This window comes from Macrobrachium rosenbergii, unplaced genomic scaffold (assembly GCF_040412425.1).
Source record: "Macrobrachium rosenbergii isolate ZJJX-2024 unplaced genomic scaffold, ASM4041242v1 13917, whole genome shotgun sequence".
NCBI classification, from domain to species: Eukaryota; Metazoa; Arthropoda; class Malacostraca; order Decapoda; family Palaemonidae; genus Macrobrachium; species Macrobrachium rosenbergii.
Window position 1 is genome coordinate 326,517 of NW_027100728.1, and position 22,757 is coordinate 349,273.

General features: G+C 35.3%; 2 long non-coding RNA genes across 8 annotated transcripts in view; one reads left to right on the plus strand and one right to left on the minus strand.

Moving 5' to 3' along the window:
- LOC136838089 (uncharacterized) overlaps window positions 1–17,769 on the plus strand; it is a 131,000-nt gene extending 113,231 nt beyond the window's left edge. The window contains exon 2 of the long non-coding RNA XR_010852858.1: window positions 17,327–17,769. This is a non-coding gene — a long non-coding RNA (uncharacterized lncRNA). The remainder of the gene's footprint in view (window positions 1–17,326) is intronic.
- Window positions 17,770–17,884: 115 nt separating this feature from the next.
- The window catches only part of LOC136838088 (uncharacterized), a 174,848-nt gene continuing 169,975 nt past the window's right edge, over window positions 17,885–22,757 (minus strand). For all 7 annotated transcript variants that reach the window (XR_010852853.1, XR_010852857.1, XR_010852855.1 and 4 more), the window contains one exon: window positions 17,885–18,093. This is a non-coding gene — a long non-coding RNA (uncharacterized lncRNA). The remainder of the gene's footprint in view (window positions 18,094–22,757) is intronic.

Below are 22,757 nucleotides of genomic sequence, written 5' to 3' on the forward strand. Positions count from 1 at the left end.
AAATACCATATCTCCATCAAATTTTGCTGCTTCTTTCCCATCAATTTTCTACCTTTCAAAAATTCCATTAAATTCCATCAAATTTCTGTATACCTTGTCTCTCCTTTAAATTTCTCAGCTTGTATGTCCAGTAAATTTCCCAATAAGTTGCACATGAAATAGCATATCTCCTTCAAATTTTGCTGCTTCTTTCCCAACATTCCTACCTTTCAAAAATCTCCATCAAATTTCTCTGTATACCTTGCCTCTCCCTTAAATTTCTCTGTTTGTATGTCCAGTAAATTTCTCAATAAGTTTCATATGAAATAGCATATTTCCATCAAATTTTGCTGCTTCTTTCCCATCAAATTTTGCTGCTTCTTTCCCAACATTCCTACCTTTCAAAAATCTCCATCAAATTTCTCTGTATACCTTGTCTCTCCTTTAAATTTCTCAGCTTGTATGTCCAGTAAATTTCCCAATAAGTTGCATATGAAATAGCATATCTCCATCAAATTTTGCTGCTTCTTTCCCAACATTCCTACCTTTCAAAAATCTCCATCAAATTTCTCTGTATACCTTGTCTCTCCTTTAAATTTCTCAGCTTGTATGTCCAGTAAATTTCCCAATAAGTTGCATATGAAATAGCATATCTCCATCAAATTTTGCTCCTTCTTTCCCATCAAATTTTGCTGCTTCTTTCCCAACATTCCTACCTTTCAAAAATCTCCATCAAATTTCTCTGTATACCTTGTCTCTCCTTTAAATTTCTCAGCTTGTATGTCCAGTAAATTTCCCAATAAGTTGCATATGAAATAGCATATCTCCATCAAATTTTGCATATCTTTCCATCAAATTTTGCTGCTTCTTTCCCAACATTCCTACCTTTCAAAATCTCCATCAAATTTCTCTGTATACCTTGTCTCTCCTTTAAATTTCTCAGCTTGTATGTCCAGTAAATTTCCCAATAAGTTGCATATGAAATAGCATATCTCCATCAAATTTACCATGCTTCTTTCCATCAATCAAATTTTGCTTCTTTCCCAACATTCCTACCTTTCAAAAATCTCCATCAAATTTCTCTGTATACCTTGTCTCTCCTTTAAATTTCTCAGCTTGTATGTCCAGTAAATTTCCCAATAAGTTGCATATGAAATAGTATATCTCCATCAAATTTTGCTGCTTCTTTCCCAACATTCCTACCTTTCAAAAATCTCCATCAAATTTCTCTGTATACCTTGTCTCTCCTTTAAATTTCTCAGCTTGTATGTCCAGTAAATTTCCCAATAAGTTGCATATGAAATAGCATATCTCCATCAAATTTTCCTGCTTCTTTCCCAACATTCCTACCTTTCAAAAATCTCCATCAAATTTCTCTGTATACCTTGTCTCTCCTTTAAATTTCTCAGCTTGTATGTCCAGTAAATTTCCCAATAAGTTGCATATGAAATAGCATATCTCCATCAAATTTTGCTGCTTCTTTCCCAACATTCCTACATTTCAAAAATCTCCATCAAATTTCTCTGTATACCTTGTCTCTCCTTTAAATTTCTCAGCTTGTATGTCCAGTAAATTTCCCAATAAGTTGCATATGAAATAGCATATCTCCATCAAATTTGCTGCTTCTTTCCCAACATTCCTACCTTTTTCCCATCAAATTTTTGCTTCTTTCCCAACATTCCTACCAACATTTACCAAAAATCTCCATCAAATTTCTCTGTATACCTTGTCTCTCCTTTAAATTTCTCAGCTTGTATGTCCAGTAAATTTCCCAATAAGTTTGCATATGAAATAGCATATCTCCATCAAATTTTGCTGCTTCTTTCCCATCAAATTTTGCTGCTTCTTTCCCAACATTCCTACCTTTCAAAAATCTCCATCAAATTTCTCTGTATACCTTGTCTCTCCTTTAAATTTCTCAGCTTGTATGTCCAGTAAATTTCCCAATAAGTTGCATATGAAATAGCATATCTCCATCAAATTTTGCTGCTTCTTTCCCATCAAATTCTTCTTCCCAACATTCCTACCTTTCAAAAATCTCCATCAAATTTCTCTGTATACCTTGTCTCTCCTTTAAATTTCTCAGCTTGTATGTCCAGTAAATTTCCCAATAAGTTGCATATGAAATAGCATATCTCCATCAATTTTTTTGCTCCTTCTTTCCCATCAAATTTTGCTGCTTCTTTCCCAACATTCCTACCTTTCAAAAATCTACATCAAATTTCTCTGTATACCTTCTCTCTCCTTTAAATTTCTCAGGTTGTATGTCCAGTAAATTTCCCAATAAGTTGCATATGAAATAAGATATCTCCATCAAATTTTGCTGCTTCTTTCCATTCAAATTTTGCTGCTTCTTTCCCAACATTCCTACCTTTCAAAAATCTCCATCAAATTTCTCTGTATACCTTGTCTCTCCTTTAAATTTCTCAGCTTGTATGTCCAGTAAATTTCCCAATAAGTTGCATATGAAATAGCATATCTCCATCAAATTTTGCTGCTTCTTTCCCATCAAATTTTGCTGCTTCTTTCCCAACATTCCTACCTTTCAAAAATCTCCATCAAATTTCTCTGTATACCTTGTCTCTCCTTTAAATTCCTCAGCTTATATGCCCAGTAAATTTCCCAATAAGTTGCATATGAAATGAAATAGCATATCTCCATCAAATTTTGCTGCTTCTTTCCCAACATTCCTACCTTTCAAAAATCTCCATCAAATTTCTCTGTATACCTTGTCTCTCCTTTAAATTTCTCAGCTTGTATGTCCAGTAAATTTCCCAATAAGTTGCATATGAAATAGCATATCTCCATCAAATTTTGCTGCTTCTTTCCCATCAAATTTTGCTGCTTCTTTCCCAACATTCCTACCTTTCAAAAATCTCCATCAAATTTCTCTGTATACCTTGTCTCTCCTTTAAATTTCTCAGCTTGTATGTCCAGTAAATTTCCCAATAAGTTGCATATGAAATAGCTCCATATTTTGCTGCTTCTCCATCAAATTTTGCTGCTTCTTTCCCAACATTCCTACCTTTCAAAAATCTCCATCAAATTTCTCTGTATACCTTGTCTCTCCTTTAAATTTCTCAGCTTGTATGTCCAGTAAATTTCCCAATAAGTTGCATATGAAATATATATCTCCATCAAATTTTGCTTCTTTCCATCAAATTTTGCTGCTTTTTCCAACATTCCTACCTTTCGAAAATCTCCATCAAATTTCTCTCTATATCTTGTCTCTCCTTTAAATTTCTCAGCTTGTATGTCCAGTAAATTTCCCAATAAGTTGCATATGAAATAGCATATCTCCATCAAATTTTGCTGCTTCTTTCCCATCAAATTTTGCTGCTTCTTTCCCAACATTCCTACCTTTCAAAAATCTCCATCAAATTTCTCTGTATACCTTGTCTCTCCTTTAAATTTCTCAGCTTGTATGTCCAGTAAATTTCCCAATAAGTTGCATATGAAATAGCATATCTCCATCAAATTTTGCTGCTTCTTTCCATCAAATTTTGCTGCTTCTTTCCCAACATTCCTACCTTTCAAAAATCTCCATCAAATTTCTCTGTATACCTTGTCTCTCCTTTAAATTTCTCAGCTTGTATGTCCAGTAAATTTCCCAATAAGTTGCATATGAAATAGCATATCTCCATCAAATTTTGTTGCTTCTTTCCCATCACATTTTTCCAACATTCCTACCTTTCAAAAATCTCCATCAAATTTCTCTGTATACCTTGTCTCTCCTTTAAATTTCTCAGCTTGTATGTCCAGTAAATTTCCCAATAAGTTGCATATGAAATAGCATATCTCCATCAAATTTTGCTGCTTCTTTTCCATCAAATTTTGATGCTTCTTTCCTAACATTCCTTCCTTTCAAAAATCTCCATCAAATTTCTCTGTATACCTTGTCTCTCCTTTAAATTTCTCAGCGTGTATGTCCAGTAAATTTCCCAATAAGTTGTACTCGTATATGAAATAGCATATCTCCATCAAATTTTGCTGCTTCTTTCCCAACATTCCTACCTTTCAAAAATCTCCATCAAATTTCTCTGTATACCTTGTCTCTCCTTTAAATTTCTCAGCTTGTATGTCCAATAACTTTCCCAATAAATTGCATATGAAATAGCATTTCTCCATGAAATTTTGCTGCTTCTTTCCCATCAAATTTTGCTGATTCTTTCCCAACATTCCTACCTTTCAAAAATCTCCATCAAATTTCTCTGTATACCTTGTCTCTCCTTTAAATTTCTCAGCTTGAATGTCCAGTAAATTTCCCAAAAAGTTGCATATGAAATAGCATATCTCCATCAAATTTTGCTGCTTCTTTCCCATCAAATTTTGCTGCTTCTTTCCCAACATTCCTACCTTTCAAAAATCTCCATCAAATTTCTCTGTATACCTTGTCTCTCCTTTAAATTTCTCTGCTTGTATGTCCAGTAAATTTCCCAATAAGTTGCATATGAAATAGCATATCTCCATCAAATTTTTCTTTCCCAACTTCTTTCCCATCAAATTTTGCTGCTTCTTTCCCAACATTCCTACCTTTCAAAAATCTCCATCAAATTTCTGTATACCTGTATCTCCTTTAAATTTCTCAGTAAATTTCCCAATAAGTTGCATATGAAATAGCATATCTCCATCAAATTTTGCTGCTTCTTTCCCAACATTCCTACCATTCAAAAACTATCAGCTTATACCTTGTCTCTCCTTTAAATTTCTCAGCTTGTATGTCCAGTAAATTTCCCAATAAGTTCCATATGAAATAGCATATCTCCATCAAATTTTGCTGCTTCTTTCCCAACATTCCTACCTTTCAAAAATCTCCATCAAATTTCTCTGTATACCTTGTCTCTCCTTTAAATTTCTCAGCTTGTATGTCCAGTAAATTTCCCAATAAGTTGCATATGAAATAGCATATCTCCATCAAATTTTGCTGCTTCTTTCCCATCAAATTTTGCTGCTTCTTTCCCAACATTCCTACCTTCCATCCATCAAATTTCTCTGTATACCTTGTCTCTCCTTTAAATTTCTCAGCTTGTATGTCCAGTAAATTTCCCAATAAGTTGCATATGAAATAGCATATCTCCATCAAATTTTGCTGCTTCTTTCCCATCAAATTTTGCTGCTTCTTTCCCAACATTCCTACCTTTCAAAAATCTCCATCAAATTTCTCTGTATACCTTGTCTCTCCTTTAAATTTCTCAGCTTGTATGTCCAGTAAATTTCCCAATAAGTTGCATCCATGAAATTTAGCATATCTCCATCAAATTTTGCTGCTTCTTTCCCAACATTCCTACCTTTCAAAAATCTCCATCAAATTTCTCTGTATACCTTGTCTCTCCTTTAAATTTCTCAGCTTGTATGTCCAGTAAATTTCCCAATAAGTTGCATATGAAATAGCATATCTCCATCAAATTTTGCTGCTTCTTTCCCATCAAATTTTGCTGCTTCTTTCCCAACATTCCTACCTTTCAAAAATCTCCATCAAATTTCTCTGTATACCTTGTCTCTCCTTTAAATTTCTCAGCTTGTATGTCCAGTAAATTTCCCAATAAGTTGCATATGAAATAGCATATCCATCGAATTTTGCTCCTTCTTTCCATCAAATTTTGCTGCTTCTTTCCCAACATTCCTACCTTTCAAAAATCTCCATCAAATTTCTCTGTATACCTTGTCTCTCCTTTAAATTTCTCAGCTTGTATGTCCAGTAAATTTCCCAATAAGTTGCATATGAAATAGCATATCTCCATCAATTTTTTTTGCTTTCCTTCTTTCCATCAAATTTTGCTGCTTCTTTCCCAACATTCCTACCTTTCAAAAATCTCCATCAAATTTCTCTGTATACCTTGTCTCTCCTTTAAATTTCTCAGCTTGTATGTCCAGTAAATTTCCCAATAAGTTGCATATGAAATAGCATATCTCCATCAAATTTTGCTGCTTCTTTTCCATCAAATTTTGCTGCTTCTTTCCCAACATTCCTACCTTTCAAAAATCTCCATCAAATTTCTCTGTATACCTTGTCTCTCCTTTAAATTTCTCAGCTTGTATGTCCAGTAAATTTCCCAATAAGTTGCATATGAAATAGCATATCTCCATCAAATTTTGCTGCTTCTTTCCCATCAAATTTTGCTGCTTCTTTCCCAACATTTCTACCTTTCAAAAATCTCCATCAAATTTCTCTGTATACCTTGTCTCTCCTTTAAATTTCTCAGCTTGTATGTCCAGTAAATTTCCCAATAAGTTGCATATGAAATAGCATATCTCCATCAAATTTTTGCCTTCTTTCCCATCAAATTTTGCTGCTTCTTTCCCAACATTCCTACCTTTCAAAAATCTCCATCAAATTTCTCTGTATACCTTGTCTCTCCTTTAAATTTCTCAGCTTGTATGTCCAGTAAATTTCCCAATAAGTTTGCATATGAAATAGCATATCTCCATCAAATTTTGCTGTTTCTTTCCCATCAAATTTTGCTGCTTCTTTCCCAACATTCCTACCTTTCAAAAATCTCCATCAAATTTCTCTGTATACCTTGTCTCTCCTTTAAATTTCTCAGCTTGTATGTCCAGTAAATTTCCCAATAAGTTGCATATGAAATAGCATATCTCCATCAAATTTTGCTGCTTCTTTCCCATCAAATTTTGCTGCTTCTTTCCCAACATTCCTACCTTTCAAAAATCTCCATCAAATTTCTCTGTATACCTTGTCTCTCCTTTAAATTTCTCAGCTTGTATGTCCAGTAAATTTCCCAATAAGTTGCATATGAAATAGCATATCTCCATCAAATTTTTTTGCTTTGCTTCTTTCCATCAAATTTTGCTGCTTCTTTCCCAACATTCCTACCTTTCAAAAATCTCCATCAAATTTCTCTGTATACCTTGTCTCTCCTTTAAATTTCTCAGCTTGTATGTCCAGTAAATTTCCCAATAAGTTGCATATGAAATAGCATATCTCCATCAAATTTTGCTGCTTCTTTCCCATCAAATTTTGCTGCTTCTTTCCCAACATTCCTACCTTTCAAAAATCTCCATCAAATTTCTCTGTATACCTTGTCTCTCCTTTAAATTTCTCAGCTTGTATGTCCAGTAAATTTCCCAATAAGTTGCATATGAAATAGCATATCTCCATCAAATTTTGCTGCTTCTTTCCCATCAAATTTTGCTGCTTCTTTCCCAACATTCCTACCTTTCAAAAATCTCCATCAAATTTCTCTGTATACCTTGTCTCTCCTTTAAATTTCTCAGCTTGTATGTCCAGTAAATTTCCCAATAAGTTGCATATGAAATAGCATATCTCCATCAAATTTTGCTGCTTCTTTCCCATCAAATTTTGCTGCTTCTTTCCCAACATTCCTACCTTTCAAAAATCTCCATCAAATTTCTCTGTATACCTTGTCTCTCCTTTAAATTTCTCAGCTTGTATGTCCAGTAAATTTCCCAATAAGTTGCATATGAAATAGCATATCTCCATCAAATTTTGCTGCTTCTTTCCCATCAAATTTTGCTGCTTCTTTCCCAACATTCCTACCTTTCAAAAATCTCCATCAAATTTCTCTGTATACCTTGTCTCTCCTTTAAATTTCTCAGCTTGTATGTCCAGTAAATTTCCCAATAAGTTGCATATGAAATAGCATATCTCCATCAAATTTTGCTGCTTCTTTCCCATCAAATTTTGCTGCTTCTTTCCCAACATTCCTACCTTTCAAAAATCTCCATCAAATTTCTCTGTATACCTTGTCTCTCCTTTAAATTTCTCAGCTTGTATGTCCAGTAAATTTCCCAATAAGTTGCATATGAAATAGCATATCTCCATCAAATTTTGCTGCTTTCTTTCCATCAAATTTTGCTGCTTCTTTCCCAACATTCCTACCTTTCAAAAATCTCCATCAAATTTCTCTGTATACCTTGTCTCTCCTTTAAATTTCTCAGCTTGTATGTCCAGTAAATTTCCCAATAAGTTGCATATGAAATAGCATATCTCCATCAAATGCTTCTTTCCATCAAATTTTGCTGCTTCTTTTCCCAACATTCCTACCTTTCAAAAATCTCCATCAAATTTCTCTGTATACCTTGTCTCTCCTTTAAATTTCTCAGCTTGTATGTCCAGTAAATTTCCCAATAAGTTGCATATGAAATAGCATATCTCCATCAAATTTTGCTGCTTCTTTCCCATCAAATTTGCTGCTTCTTTCCCAACATCAACCTGTCTTCCCATTCTAAATTTCAAAAATCTCCATCAAATTTCTCTGTATACCTTTTCTCTCCTTTAAATTTCTCAGCTTGTATGTCCAGTAAATTTCCCAATAAGTTGCATATGAAGTAAATATCTCCATCAAATTTTGAAATAGCATATTTCCATCAAATTTTGCTGCTTCTTTCCCAACATTCCTACCTTTCAAAAATCTCCATCAAATTTCTCTGTATACCTTGTCTCTCCTTTAAATTTCTCAGCTTGTATGTCCAGTAAATTTCCCAATAAGTTGCATATGAAATAGCATATCTCCATCAAATTTTGCTGCTTTCCCATCAAATTTTTCTTCTTTCCCAACATTCCTACCTTCAAAAATCTCCATCAAATTTCTCTGTATACCTTGTCTCTCCTTTAAATTTCTCAGCTTGTATGTCCAGTAAATTTCCCAATAAGTTGCATATGAAATAGCATATCTCCATCAAATTTTGCTGCTTCTTTCCCATCAAATTTTGCTGCTTCTTTCCCAACATTCCTACCTTTCAAAAATCTCCATCAAATTTCTCTGTATACCTTGTCTCTCCTTTAAATTTCTCAGCTTGTATGTCCAGTAAATTTCCCAATAAGTTGCATATGAAATAGCATATTTCCATCAAATTTTGCTGCTTCTTTCCCATCAAATTTTGCTGCTTCTTTCCCAACATTCCTACCTTTCAAAAATCTCCATCAAATTTCTCTGTATACCTTGTCTCTCCTTTAAATTTCTCAGCTTGTATGTCCAGTAAATTTCCCAATAAGTTGCATATGAAATAGCATATCTCCATCAAATTTTGCTGCTTCTTTCCCATCAAATTTTGCTGCTTCTTTCCCAACATTCCTACCTTTCAAAAATCTCCATCAAATTTCTCTGTATACCTTGTCTCTCCTTTAAATTTCTCAGCTTGTATGTCCAGTAAATTTCCCAATAAGTTGCATATGAAATAGCATATCTCCATCAAATTTTCAAATTTTGCTGCTTCTTTCCCATCAAATTTTGCTGCTTCTTTCCCAACATTCCTACCTTTCAAAAATCTCCATCAAATTTCTCTGTATACCTTTGTCTCTCCTTTAAATTTCTCAGCTTGTATGTCCAGTAAATTTCCCAATAAGTTGCATATGAAATAGCATATCTCCATCAAATTTTGCTGCTTCTTTCCCATCAAATTTTTTTGCTTCTTTCCCAACATTCCTACCTTTCAAAAATCTGCATCAAATTTCTCTGTATACCTTTGTCTCTCCTTTAAATTTCTCAGCTTGTATGTCCAGTAAATTTCCCAATAAGTTGCATATGAAATAGCATATCTCCATCAAATTTTTGCTGCTTCTTTCCATCAAATTTTGCTGCTTCTTTCCCAACATTCCTACCTTTCAAAAATCTCCATCAAATTTCTCTGTATACCTTGTCTCTCCTTTAAATTTCTCAGCTTGTATGTCCAGTAAATTTCCCAATAAGTTGCACATGAAATAGCATATCTCCATCAAATTTTGCTGCTTCTTTCCCATCAAATTTTGCTGCTTCTTTCCCAACATTCCTACCTTTCAAAAATCTCCATCAAATTTCTCTGTATACCTTGTCTCTCCTTTAAATTTCTCAGCTTGTATGTCCAGTAAATTTCCCAATATTTTTGCATATGAAATAGCATATCTCCATCAAATTTTGCTGCTTCTTTCCAATCAAATTTTGCTGCTTCTTTCCCAACATTCCTACCTTTCAAAAATCTCCATCAAATTTCTCTGTATACCTTGTCTCTCCTTTAAATTTCTCAGCTTGTATGTCCAGTAAATTTCCCAATAAGTTGCATATGAAATAACATATCTCCATCAAATTTTGCTGCTTCTTTCCCAACATTCCTACCTTTCAAAAATCTCCATCAAATTTCTCTGTATACCTTGTCTCTCCTTTAAATTTCTCAGCTTGTATGTCTAGTAAATTTCCCAATAAGTTGCATATGAAATAGCATATCTCCATCAAATTTTGCTGCTTCTTTCCCATCAAATTTTGCTGCTTCTTTCCCAACATTCCTACCTTTCAAAAATCTCCATCAAATTTCTCTGTATACCTTGTCTCTCCTTTAAATTTCTCAGCTTGTATGTCCAGTAAATTTCCCAATAAGTTGCATATGAAATAGCATATCTCCATCAAATTTTGCTACTTCTTTCCCATCAAATTTTGCTGCTTCTTTCCCAACATTCCTACCTTTCAAAAATCTCCATCAAATTTCTCTGTATACCTTGTCTCTCCTTTAAATTTCTCAGCTTGTATGTCCAGTAAATTTCCCAATAAGTAGTATATGAAATAGCATATCCATCAAATTTTGCATATTTCCATCAAATTTTGCTGCTTCTTTCGCAACATTCCTACCTTTCAAAATCTCCATCAAATTTCGCTGTATACCTTGTTTCTCCTTTAAATTTCTCAGCTTGTATGTCCAGTAAATTTCCCAATAAGTTGCATATGAAATAGCATATCTCCATCAAATTTTGCTCCTTCTTTAACATCAAATTTTGCTGCTTCTTTCCCAACATTCCTACCTTTCAAAAATCTCCATCAAATTTCTCTGTATACCTTGTCTCTCCTTTAAATTTCTCAGCTTGTATGTCCAGTAAATTTCCCAATAAGTTGCATATGAAATAGCATATCTCCATCAAATTTTGCTGCTTCTTTCCCATCAAATTTTGCTGCTTCTTTCCCAACATTCCTACCTTTCAAAAATCTCCATCAAATTTCTCTGTATACCTTGTCTCTCCTTTAAATTTCTCAGCTTGTATGTCCAGTAAATTTCCCAATAAGTTGCATATGAAATAGCATATCTCCATCAAATTTTGCTGCTTCTTTCCATCAAATTTTGCTGCTTCTTTCCCAACATTCCTACCTTTCAAAAATCTCCATCAAATTTCTCTGTATACCTTGTCTCTCCTTTAAATTTCTCAGCTTGTATGTCCAGTAAATTTCCCAATAAGTTGCATATGAAATAGCATATCTCCATCAAATTTTGCTGCTTCTTTCCCATCAAATTTTGCTGCTTCTTTCCCAACATTCCTACCTTTCAAAAATCTCCATCAAATTTCTCTGTATACCTTGTCTCTCCTTTAAATTTCTCAGCTTGTATGTCCAGTAAATTTCCCAATAAGTTGCATATGAAATAGCATATCTCCATCAAATTTTGCTGCTTCTTTCCCAACATTCCTACCTTTCAAAAATCTCCATCAAATTTCTCTGTATACCTTGTCTCTCCTTTAAATTTCTCAGCTTGTATGTCCAGTAAATTTCCCAATAAGTTGCATATGAAAAAGCATATCTCCATCAAATTTTGCTGCTTCTTTCCCATCAAATTTTTTGCTGCTTCTTTCCCAACATTCCTACTCTTTCAAAAATCTCCATCAAATTTTCTGTGTACCTTGTCTCTCCTTTAAATTTCTCAGCTTGTATGTCCAGTAAATTTCCCAATAAGTTGCATATGAAATAGCATATCTCCATCAATTTTTGCTGCTTCTTTCCCAACATTCCTACCTTTCAAAAATCTCCATCAAATTTCTCTGTATACCTTGTCTCTCCTTTAAATTTCTCAGCTTGTATGTCCAGTAAATTTCCCAATAAGTTGCATATGAAATAGCATATCTCCATCAAATTTTGCTGCTTCTTTCCCATCAAATTTTGCTGCTTCTTTCCCAACATTCCTACCTTTCAAAAATCTCCATCAAATTTCTCTGTATACCTTGTCTCTCCTTTAAATTTCTCAGCTTGTATGTCCAGTAAATTTCCCAATAAGTTGCATATGAAATAGCATATCTCCATCAAATTTTGCTGCTTCTTTCCCATCAAATTTTGCTGCTTCTTTCCCAACATTCCTACCTTTCAAAAATCTCCATCAAATTTCTCTGTATACCTTGTCTCTCCTTTAAATTTATCAGCTTGTATGTCCAGTAAATTTCCCAATAAGTTGCATATGAAATAATATCTCCATCAAATATCTTTCCATCAAATTTTGCTGCTTCTTTCCCAACATTCCTACCTTTCAAAAATCTCCATCAAATTTCTCTGTATACCTTGTCTCTCCTTTAAATTTCTCAGCTTGTATGTCCAGTAAATTTCCCAATAAGTTGCATATGAAATAGCATATCTCCATCAAATTTTGCTGCTTCTTTCCCATCAAATTTTGCTGCTTCTTTCCCAACATTCCTACCTTTCAAAAATCTCCATCAAATTTCTCTGTATACCTTGTCTCTCCTTTAAATTTCTCAGCTTGTATGTCCAGTAAATTTCCCAATAAGTTGCATATGAAATAGCATATCTCCATCAAATTTTGCTGCTTCTTTTTTTACCTTTCATCAAATTTTGCTGCTTCTTTTCCCAACATTCCTACCTTTCAAAAATCTCCATCAAATTTCTCTCCATATACCTTGTCTCTCCTTTAAATTTCTCAGCTTGTATGTCCAGTAAATTTCCCAATAAGTTTCATATGAAATAGCATATTTCCATCAAATATTTGCATAGCATTTCTCCATCAAATTTTGCTGCTTCTTTCCCAACATTCCTACCTTTCAAAAATCTCCATCAAATTTCTCTGTATACCTTGTCTCTCCTTTAAATTTCTCAGCTTGTATGTCCAGTAAATTTCCCAATAAGTTGCATATGAAATAGCATATCTCCATCAAATTTTGCTGCTTCTTTCCCATCAAATTTTGCTGCTTCTTTCCCAACATTCCTACCTTTCAAAAATCTCCATCAAATTTCTCTGTATACCTTGTCTCTCCTTTAAATTTCTCAGCTTGTATGTCCAGTAAATTTCCCAATAAGTTGCATATGAAATAGCATATCTCCATCAAATTTTTGCTTCTTTCCCAACATTTCTTTCCATCAAATTTTTGCTTCCTTTTTTCTCAACTTTCCTAGTTGCATTGAAAAAAATCTCCATCAATTTTTTCTCTTTATTCCTACCTTTCAAAATCTCCATCAAATTTCTCTCTCCTTTAAATTTCTTTAAAGCTTGTATGTCCAGTAAATTTCCCAATAAGTTGCATATGAAATAGCATATCTCCATCAAATTTTGCTCCTTCTTTCCCATCAAATTTTGCTGCTTCTTTCCCAACATTCCTACCTTTCAAAAATCTCCATCAAATTTCTCTGTATACCTTGTCTCTCCTTTAAATTTCTCAGCTTGTATGTCCAGTAAATTTCCCAATAAGTTTGCATATGAAATAGCATATCTCCATCAAATCTTCTTTCCCATCAAATTTTGCTGCTTCTTTCCCAACATTCCTACCTTTCAAAAATCTCCATCAAATTTCTCTGTATACCTTGTCTCTCCTTTAAATTTCTCAGCTTGTATGTCCAGTAAATTTCCCAATAAGTTGCATATGAAATAGCATATCTCCATCAAATTTTTGCTTCTTTCCCATCAAATTTTGCTTCTTTCCCAACATTCCTACCTTTCAAAAATCTCCATCAAATTTCTCTGTATACCTTGTCTCTCCTTTAAATTTCTCAGCTTGTATGTCCAGTAAATTTCCCAATATGTTGCATATGAAATAGCATATCTCCATCAAATTTTGCTGCTTCTTTCCATCAATTTTTGCTTCTTTCCCAACATTCCTACTTTCAAAATCTCCATCAAATTTCTCTGTATACCTTGTCTCTCCTTTAAATTTCTCAGCTTGTATGTCCTGTAAATTTCCCAATAAGTTGCATATGAAATAGGATATCTCCATCAAATTTTGCTGCTTCTTTCCCATCAAATTTTGCTGCTTCTTTCCCAACATTCCTACCATTCAAAAACTATCTTTTCTCTGTATACCTTGTCTCTCCTTTAAATTTCTCAGCTTGTATGTCCAGTAAATTTCCCAATAAGTTGCATATGAAATAGCATATCTCCATCAAATTTTGCTGCTTCTTTCCCATCAAATTTTGCTGCTTCTTTCCCAACATTCCTACCTTTCAAAAATCTCCATCAAATTTCTCTGTATACCTTGTCTCTCCTTTAAATTTCTCAGCTTGTATGTCCAGTAAATTTCCCAATAAGTTGCATATGAAATAGCATATCTCCATCAAATTTTGCTGCTTCTTTCCCATCAAATTTTGCTGCTTCTTTCCCAACATTCCTACCTTTCAAAAATCTCCATCAAATTTCTCTGTATACCTTGTCTCTCCTTTAAATTTCTCAGCTTGTATGTCCAGTAAATTTCCCAATAAGTTGCATATGAAATAGCATATCTCCATCAAATTTTGCTGCTTCTTTCCCATCAAATTTTGCTGCTTCTTTCCCAACATTCCTACCTTTCAAAAATCTCCATCAAATTTCTCTGTATACCTTGTCTCTCCTTTAAATTTCTCAGCTTGTATGTCCAGTAAATTTCCCAATAAGTTGCATATGAAATAGCATATCTCCATCAAATTTTCCCATCAAATTTTGCTACCTTCTTTCCCAACATTCCTACCTTTCAAAAATCTCCATCAAATTTCTCTGTATACCTTGTCTCTCCTTTAAATTTCTCAGCTTGTATGTCCAGTAAATTTCCCAATAAGTTGCATATGAAATAGCATATCTCCATCAAATTTTGCTGCTGCTTCTTTCTTTCCATCAAATTTTGCTGCTTCTTTCCCAACATTCCTACCTTTCAAAAATCTCCATCAAATTTCTCTGTATACCTTGTCTCTCCTTTAAATTTCTCAGCTTGTATGTCCAGTAAATTTCCCAATAAGTTGCATATGAAAAATATCTCCATATCTCCATCAAATTTTGCTGCTTTTTCCCAACATTCCTACCTTTCAAAAATCTCCATCAAATTTCTCTGTATACCTTGTCTCTCCTTTAAATTTCAGCTTGTATGTCCAGTAAATTTCCAATAAGTTGCATATGAAATAGCAATCCATCAGCATATCTCCATCAAATTTTGCTGCTTCTTTTCCCAACATTCCTACCTTTCAAAAATCTCCATCAAATTTCTCTGTATACCTTGTCTCTCCTTTAAATTTCTCAGCTTGTATGTCCAGTAAATTTCCCAATAAGTTGCATATGAAATATCATATCTCCATCAAATTTTGCTGCTTCTTTCCCAACATTCCTACCTTTCAAAAATCTCCATCAAATTTCTCTGTATACCTTGTCTCTCCTTTAAATTTCTCAGCTTGTATGTCCAGTAAATTTCCCAATAAGTTGCATATGAAATAGCATATCTCCATCAAATTTTGCTCCTTTGCTGCTTCTTTCCCAACATTCCTACCTTTCAAAAATCTCCATCAAATTTCTCTGTATACCTTGTCTCTCCTTTAAATTTCTCAGCTTGTATGTCCAGTAAATTTCCCAATAAGTTGCATATGAAATAGCATATCTCCATCAAATTTTGCTGCTTCTTTCCCATCAAATTTTGCTGCTTCTTTCCCAACATTCCTACCTTTCAAAAATCTCCATCAAATTTCTCTGTATACCTTGTCTCTCCTTTAAATTTCTCAGCTTGTATGTCCAGTAAATTTCTCAATAAGTTTCATATGAAATAGCATATTTCCATCAAATTTTGCTGCTTCTTTCCCAACATTCCTACCTTTCAAAAATCTCCATCAAATTTCTCTGTATACCTTGTCTCTCCTTTAAATTTCTCAGCTTGTATGTCCAGTAAATTTCCCAATAAGTTGCATATGAAATAGCATATCTCCATCAAATTTTGCTGCTTCTTTCCCATCAAATTTTGCTGCTTCTTTCCCAACATTCCTACCTTTCAAAAATCTCCATCAAATTTCTCTGTATACCTTGTCTCTCCTTTAAATTTCTCAGCTTGTATGTCCAGTAAATTTCCCAATAAGTTGCATATGAAATAGCATATCTCCATCAAATTTTTTGCTTTTTCCCAACATTTCCATCAAATTTTTGCTGCTTCTTTCCCAACATTCCCACCTTTCAAAAATCTCTATCAAATTTCTCTGTATACCTTGTCTCTCCTTTAAATTTCTCAGCTTGTATGTCCAGTAAATTTCCCAATAAGTTCCATATGAAATAGCATATCTCCATCAAATTTTGCTGCTTCTTTCACATCAAATTTTACTGCTTCTTTCCCAACATTCCTACCTTTCAAAAATCTCCATCAAATTTCTCTGTATACCTTGTCTCTCCTTTAAATTTCTCAGCTTGTATGTCCAGTAAATTTCCCAATAAGTTGCATATGAAATAGCATATCTCCATCAAATTTTGCTGCTTCTTTCCCATCAAATTTTGCTGCTTCTTTCCCAACATTCCTACCTTTCAAAAATCTCCATCAAATTTCTCTGTATACCTTGTCTCTCCTTTAAATTTTCTCAGCTTGTATGTCCAGTAAATTTCCCAATAAGTTGCATATGAAATAGCATATCTCCATCAAATTTTGCTGCTTCTTTTCCCAACATTTTCCTACCTTTCAAAAATCTACCATCAAAAATTTCAAATTTCTGTATACCTTGTCTCTCCTTTAAATTTCTCAGCTTGTATGTCCAGTAAATTTCCCAATAAGTTGCATATGAAATAGCATATCTCCATCAAATTTTGCTGCTTCTTTCCCATCAAATTTTGCTGCTTCTTTCCCAACATTCCTACCTTTCAAAAATCTCCATCAAATTTCTCTGTATACCTTGTCTCTCCTTTAAATTTCTCAGCTTGTATGTCCAGTAAATTTCCCAATAAGTTGCATATGAAATAGCATATCTCCATCAAATTTTGCTGCTTCTTTCCCAACATTCCTCTCAGCTTGTATGTCCAGTAAACCTTTCAAAATCTCCATCAAATTTCTCTGTATACCTTGTCTCTCCTTTAAATTTCTCAGCTTGTATGTCCAGTAAATTTCCCAATAAGTTGCATATGAAATAGCTTCATTTGTCTTCACTATCTTGTACAGTTCATTAGCATAGCATGACTGACCAGCAAACAGTAACTTGCCTTACCTAGTAACTCATCTACAAGTGTAGCATTACTAAGCAGTAACCAGTATCAGTAGCAGCTTTCAGTTCAGCTAGTATTCACAGCATTAGTAAGCAGAATTACTAGTTGCCTTTAGTTCATCCAGCATTCTCTTCTAGTGTAGCATTAGCAAGCAGTAATAGCCAGTAGCTAGTGTATATGGAAGTACTATTACTCAGCAGAAAGTATTAATGTCTCTCTCTCTTTCCAGGAGGTATTGAGGCTGGGGATCTCATCCCTGGCCAGTTGTGGAGGAGTTCATAAGGACCTTCCAACCTCTCCTACCCACTGCACCACCTGCCTTCTTGGCCCACTTCCACCTCAAAATTTGCACTATCTCCAAAAATTCATTGGAGATATCCTAACAGGCAACTCATGGCAACTGTCCATCCAGGGTATATATAGAAGGTGAACTCAAGGAGCCCCCATCAGTCTCTAGTGAGCTGTCACAGGAGTAACATGTCTCTCTGCTGGTGCTGTCTTGGGCAGCCAGTATTCTCTGTATATGATCTGTGATGTCTGTGTGACCTTTGGTTAAATAAAACACTCAAATGCAGTTTGCTTGTCATTCAGTACCTCATTGAATTACCATTCAGTTGATAATTATCAGGAATTTCACCATTCAATTCATCAGGATAATTAAATAATTATGAATACTTGACAGTTTATTTAAAAAAGAACCTTTACAATAAGAGTAGCATTACAAAAAGAACCTTTACAATAAGAGTAGCATTACAAACAAGAACCTTTACAATAAGAGTAGCATTACAAAAAAGAACCTTTACAATAAGAGTAGCATTACAAACAAGAACCTTTACAATAAGAGTAGCATTACAAACAAGAACCTTTACAATAAGAGTAGCATTACAAAAAAATATCATTTACAAATAAGAGTAGCATTACAAAAAAAGAACCTTACATAAGGGTAGCATTACAAAAAAAGAACCTTACATAAGGGTAGCATTACAAAAAAAGAACCTTACATAAGGGTAGCATTACAAAAAAAAAAAACTTAAAAGTAGCATTACAAAAAGAACCTTACATAAGGGTAGCATTACAAAAGAACATTCAAAAAGAACCTTACATAAGAGTAGCATTACAATGTCAAATTTAGAGGGCCCATTCCAGACCCCAAACCACATTCCCCTCAACCCCAGCCAGGTCCAGTGCCAGATCCTGCCCAGCCAGGTCCAGTCCCCCACCACCTCCAGTTAAAATTCCCAAAAAAAAAAAAAAAAAAAAAAAAAAAAAAAAAAAAAAAAAAAAAAAAAAAAATTAAAAATTCTAAAATTTGATTAAATTTGAGTGTATAAGTTGAGGCGTCCAGAAAAGGTTTTTTTTTAACTGCCCTGGATTACCGGCATCTTATTTAGGTTTTGAAGGTTACCGGCGATCCTCTTGCCTCTCCTCGTTCTCTTGATATCACCTGGGTTCCTCTTTTTCTCTCTCTCTCTCTCTGAGTTTGCAACATCAGGATCAATCTGTAAATATAGATTAAATAACATTACTACAACAATTTCAATAAGGACAACTACTAAAGTGTCATTACACTGAAAATAAAAACCATTATTACAACATTTCAATAGGAGAGAGAGAAAGGCTGACCTTCAAATAAAATAAATATACAAATTCATATATCAATGGGAATCAACAAGAAAAAGCATCTCTATATACTTCTGTCCTAATACTGGAAGTTCAATAAAGAGAGAGAGAAAGAGGGAGAGAGAGAGAGAGAGAGAGAGAGAGAGAGAGAGAGAGAGAGAGAGAGTTCAGAGAGAGAGACTAATTTTCATATGAAAAAACAAGAATCAAGCACTCAGTGAATGGAAGATTCATGTTCAATCAAAGGAACAACTAATTGTCTATAAATGAATATTAGTGTCCTGCTTAAACGGTTTCAATAAATGAGCAAAAGGAGCTGTGTAAAAGAGAGAGAGAGAGAGAGAGAGAGAGAGAGAGAGAGAGAGAGGAGAGAGAGAGAGAGAGAGAGAGAGGAGAGAGAGAGAGAGGAGAGAGAGAGAGAGAAGTAGAATATTTGTGTCCTGCTTAAACAGTTTTCATATGCAACTTGTTAGAAGAGAGGCCCCACTGGTTGCTAAGCTAAGCCAAAGGAAGACAGGTATCTGAGAAGTGATGGTGTTTGAAGGTAGAATGCTGAGGAGAAAGCAGCAGCAAGAATTGATGAGTATGCTTCATATGCAGCTTAACAGAGGCCTGGACATACAACTGGCTAAGGAGAAGACTAGGCTATAGATGATGGAGACTGAAGAGCAAGAATGTTGGAAGAGTTGCAGCAAATTTTGATGAGGAAAGAAGCTAGCAAATTTGATGGAGATATGCTGTTTCACATGCAACTTATTAGTAAATTTATGGCACATACAAGCTGAGAAATTTAAAGGAGAGACAAGGTATACAGAGAAATTTGATGGAGATTTTGAAAGAGTAGGAATATTGGGAAAGAACTAACAAAACGATAAATGCTATTTCATATGCAACTAATTCCCTTGACATTATTACACTAAAATCCTTCCTCAGGCCACGATGCTTCAAGACCCCAACCTGAAAACCTGAGGAAAAGGTTTGATACTACATTCGAGACCCTTCAGATAGCACAATGTTCATGGATTGCCCCAAACCCTCACAAAATACCTTGACGTTACACTAAAAAATCCTTCCTCAGGCACGATGCTTCAAGACTACACTGAAAACCTGAGGAAAAGGTTTAATACTACATTCAGAGACCCTTCCAGATAGCACAATGTTCATGGATTCCCCCAAATCCTCACAAAATACCTTTACGTTACAATAAAAAATCCTTCCTCGGGCACAATGCTTCAAGACTACACTGAAAACCTGAGGAAAAGGTTTGATACTACATTCTGAGACCTTTCCAGATAGCACAATGTTCATGGATTGCCCCAAACCCTCACAAAATACCTTGACGTTACACTAAAAAATCCTTCCTCAGGCACGATGCTTCAAGACTACACTGAAAACCTGAGGAAAAGGTTTGATACTACATTCCGAGACCCTTCCAAATAGCACAATGTTCATGGATTGCCCCAAACCCTCACAAAATACCTTGACGTTACACTAAAAAATCCTTAATCAGGCACGATGCTTCAAAACTACGCTGAAAACCTGAGGAAAAGGTTTGATACTACATTCCGAGACCCTTCCAGATAGCACAATGTTCATGGATTGCACCAAACCCTCACAAAATACCTTTACATTACACTAAAAAATCCTTCCTCAGGCACGATGCTTCAAGACTAACCTGAAAACCTGAGGAAAAGGTTTGATACTACATTCCGAGACCCTTCCAAATAGCACAATGTTCATGGATTGCCCCAAACCCTCAAAAAATACCTTCATGTTACACTAAAAAATCCTTAAACAGACACGATGCTTCAAGACTACACCTGAAAACCTGAGGAAAAGGTTTGATACTACATTCCGAAACCCTTCCAGATAGCACAATGTTCATGGATTGCCCCAAACCCTCACAAAATACCTTGACGTTACACTAAAAAATCCTTCCTCAGGCACAATGCTTCAAGACTAACCTGAAAACCTGAGGAAAAGGTTTGATACTACATTCCAAGACCCTTCCATATAGCACAATGTTCATGGATTGCCCCAAACCCTCACAAAATAGCTTGATGTTACACTAAAAAATCCTTCCTCTGTACGATGCTTCAAGACTACACTGAAAAACCTGAGGAAAGGTTTGATACTACATTCGAGACCCTTCCAGATAGCACAATGTTCATGGATTGCCCCAAACCCTCACAAAATACCTTGATGTTACCTAAAAAATCCTTCCTCAGGCAACACGATGCTTCAAGACTACACTGAAAACCTGAGGAAAAGGTTTGACACTACATTCGAGACCCTTCCAGATAGCACAATGTTCATGGATTACTTTAAACCCTCTGCAAAATACCTTGGCGTTACACTAAAAATCCTTCCTCAGGCACGATGCTGCAGAACTAACCTGAAAACCTGAGGAAAAGGTTTACGATACACTACATTCGAGACCCTTCAGATAGCACAATGTTCATGGATTGCCCCAAACCCTCACAAAATACATGACGTTACACTAAAATCCTTCCTCAGGCACGATGCTTCAAGACTAACCTGAAAACCTGAGAAAAGGTTTGATACTACATTCAATGACCCTTCAGATAGCACAATGTTCATGGGTTGCCCCAAACCCTCACAAAAGACCTTGACCTTACACTAAAAAATACTTCCTCCGAATACGATGCTTCAAGACTAACCTGAAAATCTGAGAAAGGTTTGATACTACATTCCGAGACCCTTCCAGATAGCACAATGTTCATGGATTGCCCCAAACACTCACAAAATACACTGACGTTACTAAAAATCCTTCCTCAGGCAAGATGCTTCAGGAACTTAACCTGAAAACCTGAGAAAGGAGTTTGATACTACATTCAGGGTCCTTCCATACAACTGCAATGTTCATGGATTGCCCCAAACACTCACAAAATACCTTGACGTTACACTAAAAAATCCTTCCTCAGGCACGATGCTTCAAGACTAACCTGAAAACCTGAGGAAAAGGTTTGATACTACATTCCGAGACCCTTCCATACAGCACAATGTTCATGGATTGCCCCAAACCCTCATAAAATACCTTGACGTTACACTAAAAAATCCTTCCTCAGGCACGATGCTTCAAGACTACACTGAAAACCTGAGGAAAAGGTTTGATACTACATTCCGAGACCCTTCCGATAGCACAATGTTCATGGATTGCCCCAAACCCTCACAAAATACCTTGACATTACACTAAAAAATCCTTCCTCAGGCACGATGCTTCAAGACTAACCTGAAAACCTGAGGAAAAGGTTTGATACTACATTCCGAGACCCTTCCATACAGCACAATGTTCATGGATTGCCCCAAACACTCACAAAATACCTTGACGTTACACTAAAAAATCCTTCCTCAGGCACGATGCTTCAAGACTACACTGAAAACCTGAGGAAAAGGTTTGATACTACATTCCGAGACCCTTCCAGATAGCACAATGTTCATGGATTGCCCCAAACCCTCTGAAATACCTTCAAATTACACTAAAAATCCTTCCTCAGGCACATTCTTCAAGACTAACCTGAAAACCTGAGGAAAGGTTTGTCTACTACATTCGAGACCCTTCCATACAGAACAATGTTCATGGATTGCTGACCCTCTACAAAAATACCTTGACGTTACACTAAAAAATCCTTCCTCAGGCACGATGCTTCAAGACTAACCTGAAAACCTGAGGAAAAGGTTTGATACTACATTCCGAGACCCTTCCAGATAGCACAATGTTCATGGGTTGCCCCAAACCCTCACAAAATACCTTGACGTTACACTAAAAAATCCTTCCTCAGGCACGATGCTTCAAGACTAACCTGAAAACCTGAGGAAAAGGTTTGATACTACATTCCGAGACCCTTCCAGATAGCACAATGTTCATGGATTGCCCCAAACCCTCACAAAATACCTTGACGTTACACTAAAAATTCATTCCTCAGGCACGATGCTTCAAGACTAACCTGAAAACCTGAGGAAACGGTTTGATACTACATTCTGAGACCCTTCCAAATAGCACAATGTTCATGGATTGC